At 39.0% G+C, this 16486-nt stretch overlaps 1 protein-coding gene across 8 annotated transcripts in view; it reads left to right on the top strand.

Moving 5' to 3' along the window:
• LOC130905462 (ras-related protein Rab-27B-like) overlaps positions 1-16486 on the top strand; it is an 86535-nt gene that overhangs the window by 30052 nt on the left and 39997 nt on the right. The window contains exons 1-3 of one of the 8 annotated variants that reach the window (XM_057818895.1): positions 5908-6020; positions 6358-6456; positions 6536-6574. The exons of 2 other annotated variants lie outside the window; for them this stretch is intronic. The gene's annotated coding sequence lies outside the window, so the exon portion shown is untranslated. Of the gene's footprint in view, positions 1-5870; positions 6021-6357; positions 6575-16486 lie in introns of those variants that run through there. 5 more of the 8 variants (XM_057818896.1, XM_057818898.1, XM_057818893.1 and 2 more) reach the window with 5 other exon arrangements.

Below are 16486 nucleotides of genomic sequence, written 5' to 3'. Positions count from 1 at the left end.
AGACATCTAAGTCAGTCACAGGCAAAACCAGGATTTTAACAGATAGTCATTTATGATTTTTGGCAAATGAAGTTTACCGTCTTGGATAAATGTAGGACGATATATGACAGTTTAGTTGTACGCTGTACATTTTTGAAAATATTTTGAACCATACATCTTTTGTGTGTGGATGTGTTTGTGTTGATTGTCAACAGGCGCTGGTGAGTCAGCTAGTGATAGAATTTAGAAATTGTGGTTGCAATCTTCACTAACTACAACTACATCCATTGTCTGAATGGAATGCACGAATAAAAGTTCCCCCTGAAATGTAGAGTAGGAACAGGGCAAATTGCTTGAGTTGCAATGTCCTGAGGTTTGGGTGAATGTGTATCGTGGTGTAAAAACTTCCAGCAATAGCTATTTACAGTGCTTAATTTGTAAATCATAAGGTGACGGAACGCAAAGTACATATGACAGCGCAGGTATGACTAGACAAGCACAGGTCCTGGAACACAGGCAAAAACTGGTGTCGAAAACAACACGCAAATGCCCACTTGCCATACTGTGGGACTTAGAAGCCTCAATTTCAGATAATATCCATGGTATAAATGTATGACAACAATTTACAATTATTTAGGCTATACTTTGCACTGCATGGGCAATTGCCCACATAACCACATTTACTGGTCCGGTCCGGTAACACTGAACGCAGCGTTTTTTCTCGTGACCCTCACTACACTCTGTGTTTTGTGTAGAGAGATTTTTATACAATACAATTGTTGGGATTTTTTCCGTAAATGAATTTATGCATTTTATTATTTTATTTTATACATTTTTTAAAAACGTTTTATATTATGGTTATGTTCTAAACACGAGAGGTAATGGGTCTCCCCAAATAAGTACCGGAACACAGAGAGGCTGAAATCAAGAGGTGCCGGAATATGTTCTGGCACAAAAAAAATAATAAACGATAGAACTTGTTTGATAGCTCTAAGTCCAATTTTATATAAGCAACTACAGTGTAATTTTGTCTGACTTTGAAAAGCAGTTTTGCTATCCAAAAATTTTTAACACTAATAACTTAAGCTTTGCTATCTTTTTTCATGAATCTAAATGTAAGGAAGTATACAAACATGTCATCACTAGTTTTTTTTCTTTTGGTACCTTTTGTTAGTGCTTTGTGCATCTTAAATGTTATATATTGTACTATTCCCACCCCCCCCCCCCCCCCCCCCCCCCCCACACACACACACACATACTTCAGACATAACAAAAAGCCAGCTTTGAGTTTGCGCTATTCTCTCTGGGATGTCAAAAGGGATATGCAGTACGTACTATAAGAAAACACTGTTGTGTGGCCAGTGAACCATAATCTGATGCCTGCTGGGTTTGTGTCTGTGTATTTGTGTGGGTGTGCATGCGTGTGTGTGTCTGACTCTATGTGTTATGTGTTAACGCCTCCCTATGAGGTCATTTCCATGCTAGATCTGCATCTGTGTTCTGTTCAGTACATTAATGAACCTTTTCTGGTAAACTAGTTAGTGTGACTCTCTGTCCTCTAGGTGGAACATGATTTTAAAATCTCAATATGCTATTGTGGGTCATATACAGTAACCAGTTTCATATTCTTCTAATAGCAGAGTGAATGGAGCTGTGTCCCCTCGATATGTTGAGGCTTGTCTATATTAGCTGTTTTCTTTCCGCTGATACCATGGGGCAAAATACATGGCTGTGGTTGAACCTTGTGTTTCAAAGGGAGAAAGTATTGTTGAATATCCATTTGTGATGGATGTATTCGTTCAATTTCCCTAATTTGCTTCAGTGGCCTTTTGTGTAGTTTGCCTGCCCAGGGCGCACATCTCTGTGTAACATGTCATGCAGAACAAAATTATACAGCGAACTTTCCATTATTTCATATGACGTCACTCCCGTTGATGGGGCCACAATTTGGCATTATGTATACACAGAGAGTCCAGATCATGCTCCATAAGTGTAAAATAACTTCATTGAAATTCTACATTTTAATTCTTTCACATTTAGTAGTTACATAGGCATCTAAATATTTCATGCAGTTTCATGTAATGCAGGGTAGCCTTCTAGATATTCATTGTGTGCCCCTCTGGTTACACTTCAAAAAATGGATGCAGTCGTTTAGTTTAGCCCACTTTCTGCAGCCTGAAAATTATTGTGAGAAATAATTTGCATGCTCTGTGTCCTCTCATTGAGGAATGGTTGTAATTGTTCATCTCAAACAAATTGAATATTTCAAAAGTGTCCATCAAACTGGCAGCAATTGACATTATCCACCAATGAATTAGTAACTCCGTTTCCGAAAGCTTGGTGACATGTAGTCAGTGTTGTCTTACTTTACCTTTACTCGTACCTATGTAAGAGTGTAACGGTATACAAATGTTAACTTTCAAATGCTGTGAGGGGGAAAAAAAGCCTTTTTGTTTTTCCTGTTTTACTAAACTCGCACCGAACCGTGACCCCCCTACCGAGGTACATACTGAACCGTGACTTGTGTGTTTCGTCACACCGCTGATATACTGTATGAATATTTTTCAATATGCAGGTGATGTTCTGAAACTCCTGCCTCTCCTGTCTTTTTTTCGAGTTGTTTTGATTAAAAAACAGGTGTTTTGGTTAAAAAATACATGTCTATTGCAGTGCAAGGTAGTTTTTAGAGTACATTACACCAACGCTTGTCTCGCAAAAATTTACCCCACTACCTTTGACAGCTGTAATAGATGTAAACAATCACATGCTCATCATACACACATGTCACACATACAGACATTGCCTGATATCACTAGTTTTTGGCACCAGATCTTTGATACCCTGGAAAATGTGTCTGGCACAAACCTGGGGAATGTTCCATGCATAGCACGTTTTGGCTGCCCTCCTCTATATCACCTGTTCTATCCGCGCCAATACGCCATTTAATCGCTTTCACGACCCTATTAGCGAAACTAAACTCAACAAAATGAAGTTAAGGGGGAGGGGGTGGGGCAGGGCATCTACAGTGCTGGCCAAAGGTATTGGCAACCCTGCAATTCTGTCAGATAATGCTCAATTTCTCCCAGAATATGATTGCAATTACAAATGCTTTGGTAGTAATATCTTCATTTATTTTGCTTGCAATGAAAAACCACAAAAGAGAATGGGGAAAAAAAAACATTTAAATCATTATCATTCTACACAAAACTCCAAAAATGGCATCCTTTGAAAAATCATGTAATGCTTCTGTAATTTGTGTAATTAAAAGCACCTGTTACTTACCTGTGGCACATAGCAGGTGGTGGCAATAACTAAATCACACTTGCAGCCAGTTAAAATGGATTAAAGTCGACTCAAACTCTGTCCTGGGTCCTTCTGTGTACCACATTAAGCATGGAGAAAAGAAAGAAGATCAAAGAAATGTCTGAGGACTTGAGAAGCAAAATTTTGAGGAAGCATGGGCAATCTCAAGGCTACAAGTCCTTCTCATAAAGACCTGAATGTTCCTGTGTCTACCGTGTGCAGTGTCATCAATAAGTATAAAGCCCATGGCACTGTGGCTAACCTCCCTAGATGTGGATGGAAAAGAAAAAAATGAGAGATTTCCACAAAAGATTGTGCGGATGGTGGATAAAGAAACTCGACTAACATCCAAACACGTTCAGGCTGTCCTGCAGTCCGAGGGTACAACAGTGTCAACTTGTACTATCCGTCGGCGTCTGAATAGTAGGGACTCTATCGTAGGATACCCAGGAAGACCCACTTCTGACCCAGAGACATAAAAAAGCCAGGCTGAAGTTTGCCAAAACTTACCTGAGAAAGCCAAAAACGTTTGGAAGAATGTTCTCTGCTCAGATGAGACAAAAGTAGAGCTTTTTGGGAAAAGGCATCAACATAGAGTATACAGGAAAAAAACTCGGCCTTCAAAGAACACGGTCCCCACAGTCAAACATGGCGGAGGTTCCCTGATGTTTTAGGGTTGCTTTGCTACCTCTGCCATTGGACTTCTTGACTGTGTGCATGGCATTATGAAGTCTGAAGACTACCAACAGCATAATGTAGGGCCCAGTGTGAGAAAGCTGGGTCTCCCTCATAGGTCATGGGTCTTCCAGCAGGACAATGACCCAAAACACACTTCAAAAAGCAGTAGAAAATTGTTTGAAAGTGAATCCTAGAATCCCTGAACACCTGTGGAGAGATCTGAAAATGGCAGTTTGGAGAAGGCTCCCTTCAATTCTCAGAGACCTGGAGCAGTTAGCCAAAGAAGAAGGGTCTAAAATTCCAGCAGAGCAATGTAAGAAACACATTGATGCATACCGGAAGTAGTTGTTCGCAGTTATTTTGTCTAAAGGTTGTGCTACCACGTATTTTTAGGCTGAGGGTGGCAATACTTTTTTTGTCCGGCACATTTTGGGAGTTTTGTGTAAAATGATAATGGTTTTTTTTTTTTTTTTTTAACCCATTCTCTTTTGTGTTTTTTCATTGCAAGCAAAAAATGAAGATATTACTACCCAAGCATTTGTAATTGCAATCATTTTCTGGGAGAAATTGAGCATTATCTGACAGAATTGCAGAGGTGCCAATACTTTTGGCCAGCACTGTAGATGGCTTGTCCCACCCCCTCCCCCTTTAATTTCATTTTATTGAGTTTAGTTTCTCATAATATTCATGCCTACCTATTGTGTTATGGAATGCTTGAATTTTGTTTTTTGTTAAAAAAACAAACAAACAAAAAAAACAAACAGGAAATTCATTCAAGAAATTCAAAAAAAGTTCAGGGCAAGTGACTATTTTTGGTCATAAAAAATGTATATATTATATTGTAGCGTAGCGTCTACAAGGACAATGCCAACTTGTTGATGATAATGCACGCTCAGCAGGAAAACAGTACATTATTTTTAATTAATTGTACCCACCTGGACACCACAAACTGTATGTAATTTAAAAAAAAAAAAAAAAAAAAAAAAAAAAGAAAGTTGCCCGAGAGTTTAAGATGACGCTCGCCACACTAAATGCTTTTGCTAACGAGAACGCGAATGCTACGCCAACCCTCAGAGCCACCTAGCCAATCATCATTGCATGTGTAACAGCATCACCAACCTCTTCCCCCCTCCCCCCACGTGCTCTGATGCCTCACAGACAGTTGTGACAAAATCAGACAACTCGCGGCTCATTCAACCAAATTGTAATAACGCGCCCCTTCACATCCTCAATAACGGTAACGGCGTTGCAAAGATGGGAAAAGTATTTAATTGGATTACTCACTACCAATAAAAATAATGGCGTTAGAAACGTCGTTATACTCTAACGCCGTTATCAATAACACAGCGTGTAGTCTATACAAACAATATGGTGTTTAAAATGACTGATATTAAGACTTGCAACCTTTGTCTAGTTTGTATGACAGCAAGTGTGATTTCAATAAAAATAAACAGCTTAACTCTAATACTTATCTTAGGTTAATACAGGTAAATTAGAGTGACCCCATATGATCTCTAGCGGTGAAGAAAGAAAGCTCAAAGATTGTTGTGTGCTGAATATATTAACAGTGACAACAAGAACGGAGAAGTAATCTGATTAGTTTGATAAAATGTTGTATTCCCTTCTGCAATCTCATCTAATTTATATTGAATTAAATTATATGGGGGAGCCATCTGGACACATTAGCACTTTAGTTTGGCTTTAGTTTATTTGTTGCTGTCACTACTGCAATAATGTGAGTTCACTTGGGTAACAAATACATAATGTGTTTCCTCCTTTCAAGAATTATCTTGTGCAGTCACATTTCAGGTCTTTTACACTTCCTGCTTTACTACTCCACCTGCATAACCTGAGGCTGCTCTCTGCTGCACTTGCTTCCAATGATTATGTGTGTATGTGTGCACAACTAGGACTATCTTACCATAGCCTGGCCCCACCCTCTAATTACACAGCACAGCAGTAGTAGAGTCAGACAGAAGCGAGATACAATAGCAGAGGAAGAAGAGAGCAAGAGGAAGAAGCAGGGAGGCAGAAATCTTCAGACTACTACAGCACAGTAGGTAAAAATCAGATGGTTCATCGGATGATATGAATTAAGAGTAAACTAGCACCCCCCCCAAAATTTTTTTTTTTAGTTTGTTATCGACTTAGGGACGCGCTAGAGAATGTCATGTTGCTAAGGTTATTAATGAGCCACTCCAGTAGTTTTTTCATGTTATGTTAAAAATAATATTATTGGCAATAGGTGTAAAACTAAAAACAGTTTTTATCAGTTAAGAAATTGTAATTGGCTGTAATTTTTTAAATCTGTTTATTTAATTAGACAGTTCCACCACCACAAAAGCCACAGCTAGATGATCGTTTCCCTAAACCGAGTTTTTCCATCCTTCCCCGCAGCCAGCCACTAAGTCAGCTGATCAGATAACTCGGTGGTGCTGTTCGTGGTGGGGGTGTGGCTGTTAAAGTTCTTCGTACTTGTCTGTCTTCAGCTGAATGGTAGGCAAACAGTCAGTCGGTGTGACTAGATGTGAGGCTGCTGGTCAGCTGCTCCCTGACGCCTCCTTTCCCCCTCCAGGACCCGGCACTGTTAAATCAGCTGAGGACCCACTGAGCGGTAAGTCAGGCCTTCAAGCCATGGAGGTGGATGCATGTGACAGGCCTCTAGATAAACGCAGAGGGATTGTGGTTAAAGAAAAGTTGCAGTCAAGGCATGACACAATTTGATTGTTTGTACAGGGAAAAATAATTTTGACTATGCCTTTGCGTGAAGCTGTGGAATCTGAACACACCCTGTTTTTTTTTTTTTTTTTAAACTGCTTATGTGTTGCTTGCCTTTTTTTTTTTTTTAAATGAAACTACTAAGAAACAGATCTGCAGGGATAGAGGCTGGTCAGGAATATTCACTCCAGCTCTGTCTCGTGATGATGTGAAGCCAAGAATTTAAGATTATTTGCTTGGTTTGTTGAATATAGCTTTAGTGTAGAGAGTGGAACTTTTACTAGTTCAGAAGGAACGTGAGCATCCTGACCTGCTTTCTGAAATCATCAGTTTTCCATCAACTTAAAGATGCAACGACAGTTTATGGAAGCTATACTGTAGGTTAGTCTGATTTCACTCAGCAAAAGTTCTGTGAATATCTTTTGTGGATGTCTTTTGAAAAGGAATCAGAATCATCTCTGTTGAACATTTATTTGGGAAACAGACATGTAATTTCTCTTCATTTGTCAAAGCTCTGAGTACAAAAGAAAATCAATCCACTGAAACAAAAAGTACCTTGTAGACAGAACACATCAGTACATATAACAATTAGCATTGTAAGGATACCAGTGCAAATGAAAGCTGTGCATCATAAAGTATTGTAGCAATTATTATTACCTCATAACAACAAGTGTACTCACCCCTTATTATCAACCAATAAAATATCATACAAAATGATCCCTTAAAAAGCTATTGTGTTGTTTGTAAGGTTGTATAGTAAGTCTGTCTGTGTGATTTTTAGTCATCAAGGTCAAGGTAATCCGCAAAGGTTGTATGAAGGCAATTTGTTGAAGACATTCATTTATTTGTGGGTTTGGTCAGCTTTGGCAGGCACAGAGTTACAGTGGTATGAAAAAGTATCTGAACCTTTCGGAATTTCTCGCATTTGTGCATAAAATCACCTTAAAATGTGACCTTTGTTAAAATCACTCAGATGAAAAAAGTGTCTGCTTTAACTAAAACCACCCAAACATTTATAGGTTTTCATATTTCCATGAGTATAATATGCAAACAATGTCAGAAGGGGAAAATTAAGTAAGTGAACATCACGTTTCATATTTTGTGGCCCCCCCTTTGGCAGCAATAACTTCAACCAGACGTTTTTTGTAGCTTCAGATCAGTCTGGCAAATCGATCAGGACTAATCTTGAACCATTCTTCTCTACAAAACTGCTGTAGTTCAGTCAGATTCCTGGGATGTCTGGCATGAATCGCTGTCTTTAGGTCATGCCACAGAATCTCAACAGACGGCCTCAGGTTTTCCTGCAAAACATCTTGACAAACTTTTGAATTCGTTCTTCCACTAACGATTGCAAGTTGTCTAGGCCCTGAGGCGGAAAAACAGCCCCAAATCATGATGCTCTCTCCACCATGCTTCACAGTGGGGATGAGGTGTTGATGTTGGTGAGCTGTTCCATTTTTCTCCATACATGACGTTGTGTGTTACTCCCAAACAATTCAACTTTGGTTTCATCAGTCCACCAAATATTTTGCCAAAATGTCTGTGGAGTGTCCAAGTGCCTTTTTGCGAACATTAAACGAGCAACAATGATTTTTTTTTTTTTTTAGACAGCAGTGGCTTCCTCTGTGGAGTCCTCCCATGAACACCATTGTTGGCCATAGTTTTACACATGGTTGATATGTGCTCAGAGATATTGGACTGTGGCAGTGATTTCTGTAAGTCTTGAGCATACACTGTAGGGTTCTTGTTTACCTCTCTGAGTATTCTGCGCTGAACTCTTGGCATCATCGTTGGTGGACGGCCACTCCTTGGGAGAGAAGCAACATTGCCAAACTCTCTCCATTTGTAGACAACTTCTGTGACTGTCGATTGGTGGACATCCAGACTCTTAGAGATGGTTTTGTATCCTTTCCTAGTTTTATACAGATCAACAATCCTTGATCGCAGGTCTTCAGAAAGCTCTTTTGACCGAGCCATGATGCACATCAGAGAATGCTTCTCATCAAGACAATTCTTACCAGGTGTGTGTTTTATAGCGGGGAGGGTGGCTTTAAACCATTCATCAGTTATTGGGCAAACTCCTGACTTAAATTGTTTGGTAAAAATTGGTTTCAATTGCTCTTTAAGTCTCCTTAGGCAGAGGGTTCACTTACTTATTTTCCCCCCTTCTGTCATTGTTTGCATGCTATCCTCATTAAAATATGAAAACCTATCAATGTTTGGGTGTTTTTTGTAAAGCAGGCAGTTTTTACATCCGTGTGATTTTCACAAAGATCAGATCACATTTGTTGGTGATTTTATGCAGAAATGTGAGAAATTCCAAAAGGTTCAGATATTTTTTCATACCACTATAGCATTCTAGTACTGTTGTGCTTGTGTTGTGCTTGATTTTGTAGTTTCTACACCAGTTCCATTTATCTAAAATAATCAGATTAAACATATACCATAATTTTCGGATCATAAACCGCTACTTTCCCCCCCTCATTTTCAATTTTGTGGCTTATAAGGATGTTCAGCTTATTTGTTGATTTATTTTTGGTTAATCAGTAACACTTTATTTGACTGCGCTGTCATAAGACTGTCATACGACTGTCATAATTATGACATGATGCAGTCATGGGCATTATTGAATCCTTATAACAGATGTCAATAAGTTTCATCCGACAAATGTTGTCATTAACTCCATTTATGTCCAGCTCGGGTCTTTTACATCCATTCAAAAGTGAGATAAATTGCTGGTCTTATGACGCCGCTGTCAAATAAAGTGTTATCGGTTCACATCTTTTGGTATAAATATCTCATAACACAGTGAGGACAGCTGCAGCAAATAGTCGGGTGCGGCTTATGCACTTTTACTGGGTCTCACCGTGATTAAGTCATGGTTGTTACTAGAGCTAAAACGAATACTCGAGGAACTCGAGTAACTCGAGTTTAAAAAGTGATCCGAGTAATTTTATTCACCTCGAGGAATTGTTTAATTTTGCCAGCTCTTAGCATCATGTTTTGCCCGGACTACTTTTAATGCGGGACAACGCACTGATGTCATGTGCGTAGAGGAAGAAGCAATAAAAAAATATAAAAAAACCTTTCTGCAGCCGACAGCCGCTCCAAACTACGCCGACGTTGCTAAAAACTAGCCGGCATGATGTTACGGTGGTAGCAGGTAGCATCTGATGCGTCTCATAGATATCACATGTATGTTGAACTAGATGCGAAATGACAGAGTCAGCGGTGTTGGTAAACAGCCGCCATCTTAAAGCAGTACAATTCTCAGCGCTAATAAATAAGATTAACGTTACTGTCACTCGCTCACGTAATGTTAGCCCTGCGGAGGGCTAGGTTTCTATTAAGACCACTGTCGAAGCATGGCTAAGGTGTCTTACATACAGGCTTTATTTAATCTGGAAAACATAGAGATAGTAGAGTGATGAGGGTGTGAAATGAAAATATTATAAAGCTAACTGTCAGTTTTAGCTCAGTAGTCATTGCTGGATAAAACACCAAGTCGCACTGGTCCCTAATGTGCTCCAATACAGCATACTGTAACGTTGACAAAGAGTCAGCCGCTTCGTTAGGTTGCAATTATTTCTTTTTTGCGCATTTGTGGAACGACAACAACAGGAAGGCACGTCTCTTGCTCTCCCGCACCTCCCTCACCCCCGCACGTTACGCGGTGCATTCATGAACGCATGCAAATATCACCGCCATATTATAACCTGATATGTTACAATACATTTATTTTGAATACTGCAAAAACTGAAAATCCTATCAGGACTTACAGTTTAGACTAATTTAAAATTTAGGATTTAGGATTAGGATTAGATAGGAAAACTAGGATTTAAAAATGGCTTGACACAAATGGAAATTCAATGGAAAAACGTTGTAAAAACACTTAACTTTTAAGTGATGTGTGTTATCAAGCGTAATGGCATTTTTAGGTAAGAAATATATATATATATATATATATATATATATACATATATTATAAGATCTAAAAGTTTATGGAGTGAAAGCAGTAAATTGGTCTTTTTTTTTATTTTGGTCACATCTGAGAGGCAATTGTTGGCTGTTTTCAACAATGCACATCGAAAGTAAAGACATTGATTGACTGAAAATGGTTCAATATTAGATGAAATGTCTTGTTTTCTCATGTATATTCATAATTGCTCTTTACCTAAAAAAATGTTTTATCCGATTACTCGATTCATCGATAAGATTTTCAGTCGATTACTCGATTACTAAAATATTCCATAGCTGCAGCCCTAGTTGTTACAAATGTTGTGCGACTTGAACGGTATTTTTTATGTGAAATACTTCACCATGTTCTTAAATGTTCTTTCATATTGCCCGACATGACCAAGGACTGACCTAGAATAATGTGTTATGTGGCGTTGTCTATGCTTCGTGTAGCTGAACAACTATTGGATGTTTTACGATCTCATACCATTCATGTAGTCAGCCTGTTGTTATTATAATTACATAGACTGTGCAAAGTGGTTGCGGTAAAAATCATTTCCTAAAAAACTCCTACTAGTGCACACCGCAAAATACGATAGCATGCATTATTGATTTTCTTGCTGTAACCACCATTTTCCCTTTGGCAAAGGAGTACTTGCATAATAAATGCATTTGAGATGTTGAAAAATGTAATTTGGGTTATGTCATTCCTTCCCTATATTGGAGGCTCCTTGTGATGCTTGTTGGCCAGGATTTAGTTGATAATGCCAAAACAAGCAGATAAACAATGCAGTAGGGAACTGACCAGGACACAATAGGCCTATTATTGTTGGCTCGCTAGGAAATTTTTCACACTAAGCAGAGAGATGATGTTTGGACTCACATTACTTGTTGGTTGTTGTGGTTATACACTGCAGGTAATATCAGTCTAGGTCAATAAATCCAGCTCATCTCTACTTAAGCATGGTTGCAATGTTGTATGGTTTGAAAGATGTGGCACGTTGTTTCGGAAAATGTTTCATTAGGTTTGAGCATGTTGTCATTGTCATACCAACAAAACAAGATTTCATTTCCAGTAATGTTACCACAAATACTTTGTAAATCATTAAACATTTGAGAAGAAAATGAAGCATCGCAGTGTGTACAATGCAAACATTCTCTTGACTGAGTTATTTTTGGGTGACTGGCAATCTGGTGCAGTTGGAATTAGTATACCTTAGGAGTTCATGTACGAAGACTTTCAAGAATACCTTAAAACTGGTTTGACTGCAGAAGGAAAAACATCTGCATCGTATTGTCATTTAGTCTGTAAATGTTAGAAAAGTCAATAGCTGCGGGATTGGTTGGAATCCTGACAGTGTCGAGTAATTCCTGCTAGGCAAATGTATCCCATTTGTTTCTACCCTCTTATTTTGTCAAATTGACCTACTGTACATAAAAGAGGAATTTATGCAATTTATAGAAGAGGTTGCCAGAAAGGTCATTTGAAATATAGCCCACATCCACCTTTTTTAATACTACCATGTGGAATCAAGTCACCAAATTAGTATACCGTATTTCCTTTTCGACACTTGGTATAGGATATTCTGGCCTTTTTTAGCCTTTTTTACAGTATTTTTTTTTTCAAACATTTTTTTACTGTATTGGGGATTTGGATAGGATTTCTTATGGACAAGAGAACACTATTAGCATAGAAAGAACTGTTGAGTGTGTCACTGTCCTCAGGAGTGTAGAAACTGACACACTGTATGTCCCATGTTTTGCGTTGAAACTGAACTTGTTATATTCATCACCTTTTTATTTTCGGTCTTGACTGATAACCTTTTTATGCTTCTCTACTTACTTTTTCCATATATTAATGAATAATGATAGTCTTTCAGGCCAAATAATTGAGTAAATGAGCCAGTGACCTCGCAGACAAGGTGACAAACATGTAGGGAAATACAAAAAAAAAAATTATTACCGTACTTCTGTCACTATAATTACCAGTTTACCTGCCAATGGAATCTTCACTCCAATTCCGTTGTTTTGTCTTTCAAATTTCCTGTGTGTTGGGTACAGATGCTGTCGGCATACTTTCATGTCCGTGTTGTTTTCGTCAACGATGACGATTGTGAAAATATTTTGTCAACGAACAATGTTTTTCATAACGATGACGTGAAGATGACGAGCTAAAAATGTGTCTCGGGAGACTAAAACATAACGAGATGGATGGCAGTTTTCATCTGACGAGACTAGAACGAGATGATAAATCGCCATAGTTTCCGTCATATGTTCAAGTGTGTCATTTTCTTATCGCATGTGTAGTTAACACGGATCGTAGCAGTGTTTGGTTGTGTTACTCGTGTGACGTGCTGTCCCACCCCGCCCTACACATTCGCTTGCTTCCCGGCCGGTGAGTCGGCATGTGTCCACTCCAGGCTCCTTTTGCGAAACACAATTGTCTGGTGCTGCTTGATGTTGTTTTTTACCTTGGCTAGATTTGCCCTGTTGCTCTAGCCTTTAAACGTCTGTGCTGAGTGATCATCACAAACGTAAATTGTAGAATTAACATAGCGTTAGCATTAGCATTTAGAGTGGTGAGTGTCGCCTCTTGGGAAAATTTTTTTACATACAGTTTGTGGCATCCAGGTGAGTTTAAATTAGTGATGCATGATAATAAATTTTTCAATTGATACCGATAACCGATAATTTCCTCCTCGTTCCAACCGATAATGTCAAGCCGATAATTCTACTAAAATATTTCTGTAAAATTTTAAAGTATACACAAGAGAAAATATTTCTGTGCAAAAATATCATTTATTGCTTTTTTTCCCAACATCAAATGTGAACAAGTAGTAAATTCCAATATCTAAATAATGACAGATTGTCTGACATTGTGTAATGGTAAACTTTTGGCAACAATTACTCACAGAGTAAATACCTAAGTTGCACAAAAATGCCTTACTTACATTACTACAATGCAAAAACACACCTCCTTAAAACTAGTTAAAATCCTTTGTTTTCAGTGTAAATCTATAGGAAATAAGTGGTAAATAAGTAAATAATTACGTGCCAGCACTTCACTATTTCACTCAGATTTCCTGAAGAAAAATAGCTATCTGAAAATAAGATTAACAGCCTTATTTTAAGCAATAAATTATTATACTTAATCCTAAAAAAAAAAAACTTGAAATGTTCTTTATTCAAGAATAGTCAATAGTTCAAAACATTATTTGAAAGCAATCTTTTTCTTGATTTAGGTGAAAAATGAAAAATTTTTTAGATGTATGGGCTTAATAAGAACAAATGGCAATATTTACTTCAAGTAAGTAGAATAATCTGGCGCATTCATCTGTTAACTAGTCTTTAACACTCAAAACAAGATGGGGAAAATTATTTGACTAGTGTTGAGTTAATTATCGAGGGTTGATTGAATATTTGCTTGATTAATTGAATATTTGCTTGTGCTCATATATACCTAATACATACATAATACATATTGCCAATTTTTTTCTTATTTGATATAACCAGTAAATGATTATTGCTTGCTATACTAGGTATAATGTTTAAGTGTTACAAAGCGTTAAAAAGGGTCGGGGTGACAACTGCCTTGCTTCATGGCCGCAACATTGCGTAACTAGACCTTCTAGGACATCTTCAGCATCTTACGTCTGGACTTTCGTCTAGACTTTCGAGGACAATCTTCCATTCGAGGACATCTTCCATGGCCGCAGCGTTGCATAACTGAAGTGTCTGGGTCATTCTGACCACTTTACCTAAGTGCCCTTGCTTACACACGTGTATTTAGTTAGTTCCACCTACATGCTCACACATAGCCAACCAAAATCACATGGGTGTCTCCAGCTTGCTTTCCCCCTCCCTTTAGGGTGGCACCCTTCTGTGTCAGGACAAGCCTCTAATAAAAGAGCAAGGAGTTTTTTTTTTAGATCAATTTTGGTGACTGTACAGCATAATCTAGCATTTCTCTGTCTAGTCCCTCCTTGCTCTCCTTGGCCAAGAAAACTGAGTGTCTTCTCTCCTTATTTTTGGGTAATTTTACAAATGTCTACCTAAGGGTCTATTTTTGAACTTGACAACTAGATTTAAGAAGAATGATATGATTAAGACGTCATAAATTTACAGCGTACTGAATGCATTACTGACTGGCTGACTTCTTGTGAATGTTGTGCGTGTTGAAATTATCATTTAACCACTGTGCCGTCATGATAAGCATGCTTACTTGACATCACTTTTCCTAATTTCCGTGGTGAAAATGATGTGATCAGTATTTTTTTCACAAAGAATGGTGGTCGTAAAAACATTATTATTGCATTATTTTTTAATCCAAGGCTTTGGCTCTCGGGTCATTTCGGTTAAAAAAAAAACGCTTCTCGTCCGGCATCTCCTCCCGCCTGTGCCCTTCAGTCTGTCCCGGAGATGAGTGGCGGCGGCAGCTACGTTCGTACCGGATATCCGCCTGCCACTGCCAGGCCGCCGCGGCGTATTTGGGGCCTGGCTCTGCTTCGGACGGAGGCGGGCGCCTCGCGTCCCGCACGTCGTGGGGGAACGCTCAAGAAACCGTGGTGTTCGCCTAGGTCCCGCCGCGCCGGGTAACTGGGCTCGGCCCGCCTGCCTTCCCTGCATAGGGCGTGGCGGCGGCGTCCTGCCAGACCGGCCAGAGCGGCGGACTCCGTCGGAAGACAGCTACTTGTCGTCTATTGGTCTCGTGCCAGTGTTTAGCCTTCGATGGAGTTTAACACCCGCTTTGGGCTGCATTCCCAAACAACCTGACTCCGGGAAGGCCGCAGCGTCTCTCCATCGTTACAAGCCCCGTAGTTTAGCCTAATTTATGTGTGTTTAGCTTTAGCATTCGCTAGCAGCAGCCTCGTATTCGTTCCAAAAATCTTTGTGATGCAGTTTTAAATGGCTGATCAGGTTATTGGTGTCTAATGAGGATGCTTTCTTTCCGCCTCGTGGAACTTCTGCAGTGCATGTTTTGCCGATGGCGAGAGCGTCGTTTGTTTCACGCACGGAAAAATCAACCTACGCTAGTGACAGAGCCGCCATGATATCGCCTCAACCCTGTTGTGTAACGCCGCCTCCTCAACCCCTCCCCCCTCAGAGGCTTCAGCGAGAGGAGGGGTTGTTGAGGCGGTGGTGGAGAAGTGGACAAAACTGCTTCAGTTGCGCACATTTTGAGGCTAAATCAAGCTTATAATTATTGGATTGCAGTATCGGTTGAATTTTTTTGTATCTGGATTATCTGTGTGACGTCATAATTGCCGTTATCGGCCGATAATTATCGGTAACCAATATTATCGTGCATCTTTTGTTTAATTAATTAAAAATAATGTATTGTTATCCTGCTGAATGTGTAATATCACCACGAAGATGGTGATGTCCTTGTACACTCTACAATTATGTGCTCATCTGTCAATGTTTATTTGAAATAGTTGGAAACCTTTTATTTATTTATTCATGGACTAAAACCTTTGAAGTTTACAGACAACAACATTTTGAGTAACTGGAGACTAAAACTAGATGAAATTTTTATGTGATTTCGTCTGCTAAAACTAGACGAAGAAGAACACATTTTGAAATGACTAAAATTTGACAACAACTAATCATTTTGTCCAAAAGACTAAGACGAAAATTAAAAGGGCTGCTAAAAACAACAGTGCTTCCAGGCCAATATTAAATTTTTAGATTGCATTTTAAAATTACTCAATTATCCATTCCTGTTTAGGTGTCGGTCCTCATGCAAGTCCATCCCCAATGCTAACCTTTCACATCCAGCTGTGGTACTTTTCTGTATTGTTTGTCAAGTCAACATCCTGCTGTGGGATTAAGCAGGGATTGGAGAAGCCGA

This window comes from Corythoichthys intestinalis, chromosome 17 (genome assembly GCF_030265065.1).
Source record: "Corythoichthys intestinalis isolate RoL2023-P3 chromosome 17, ASM3026506v1, whole genome shotgun sequence".
Lineage (NCBI taxonomy): Eukaryota > Metazoa > Chordata > Actinopteri > Syngnathiformes > Syngnathidae > Corythoichthys > Corythoichthys intestinalis.
Note: the sequence above shows the minus strand (reverse complement) of the source record. Positions and strands in the feature narration are given on the sequence as shown.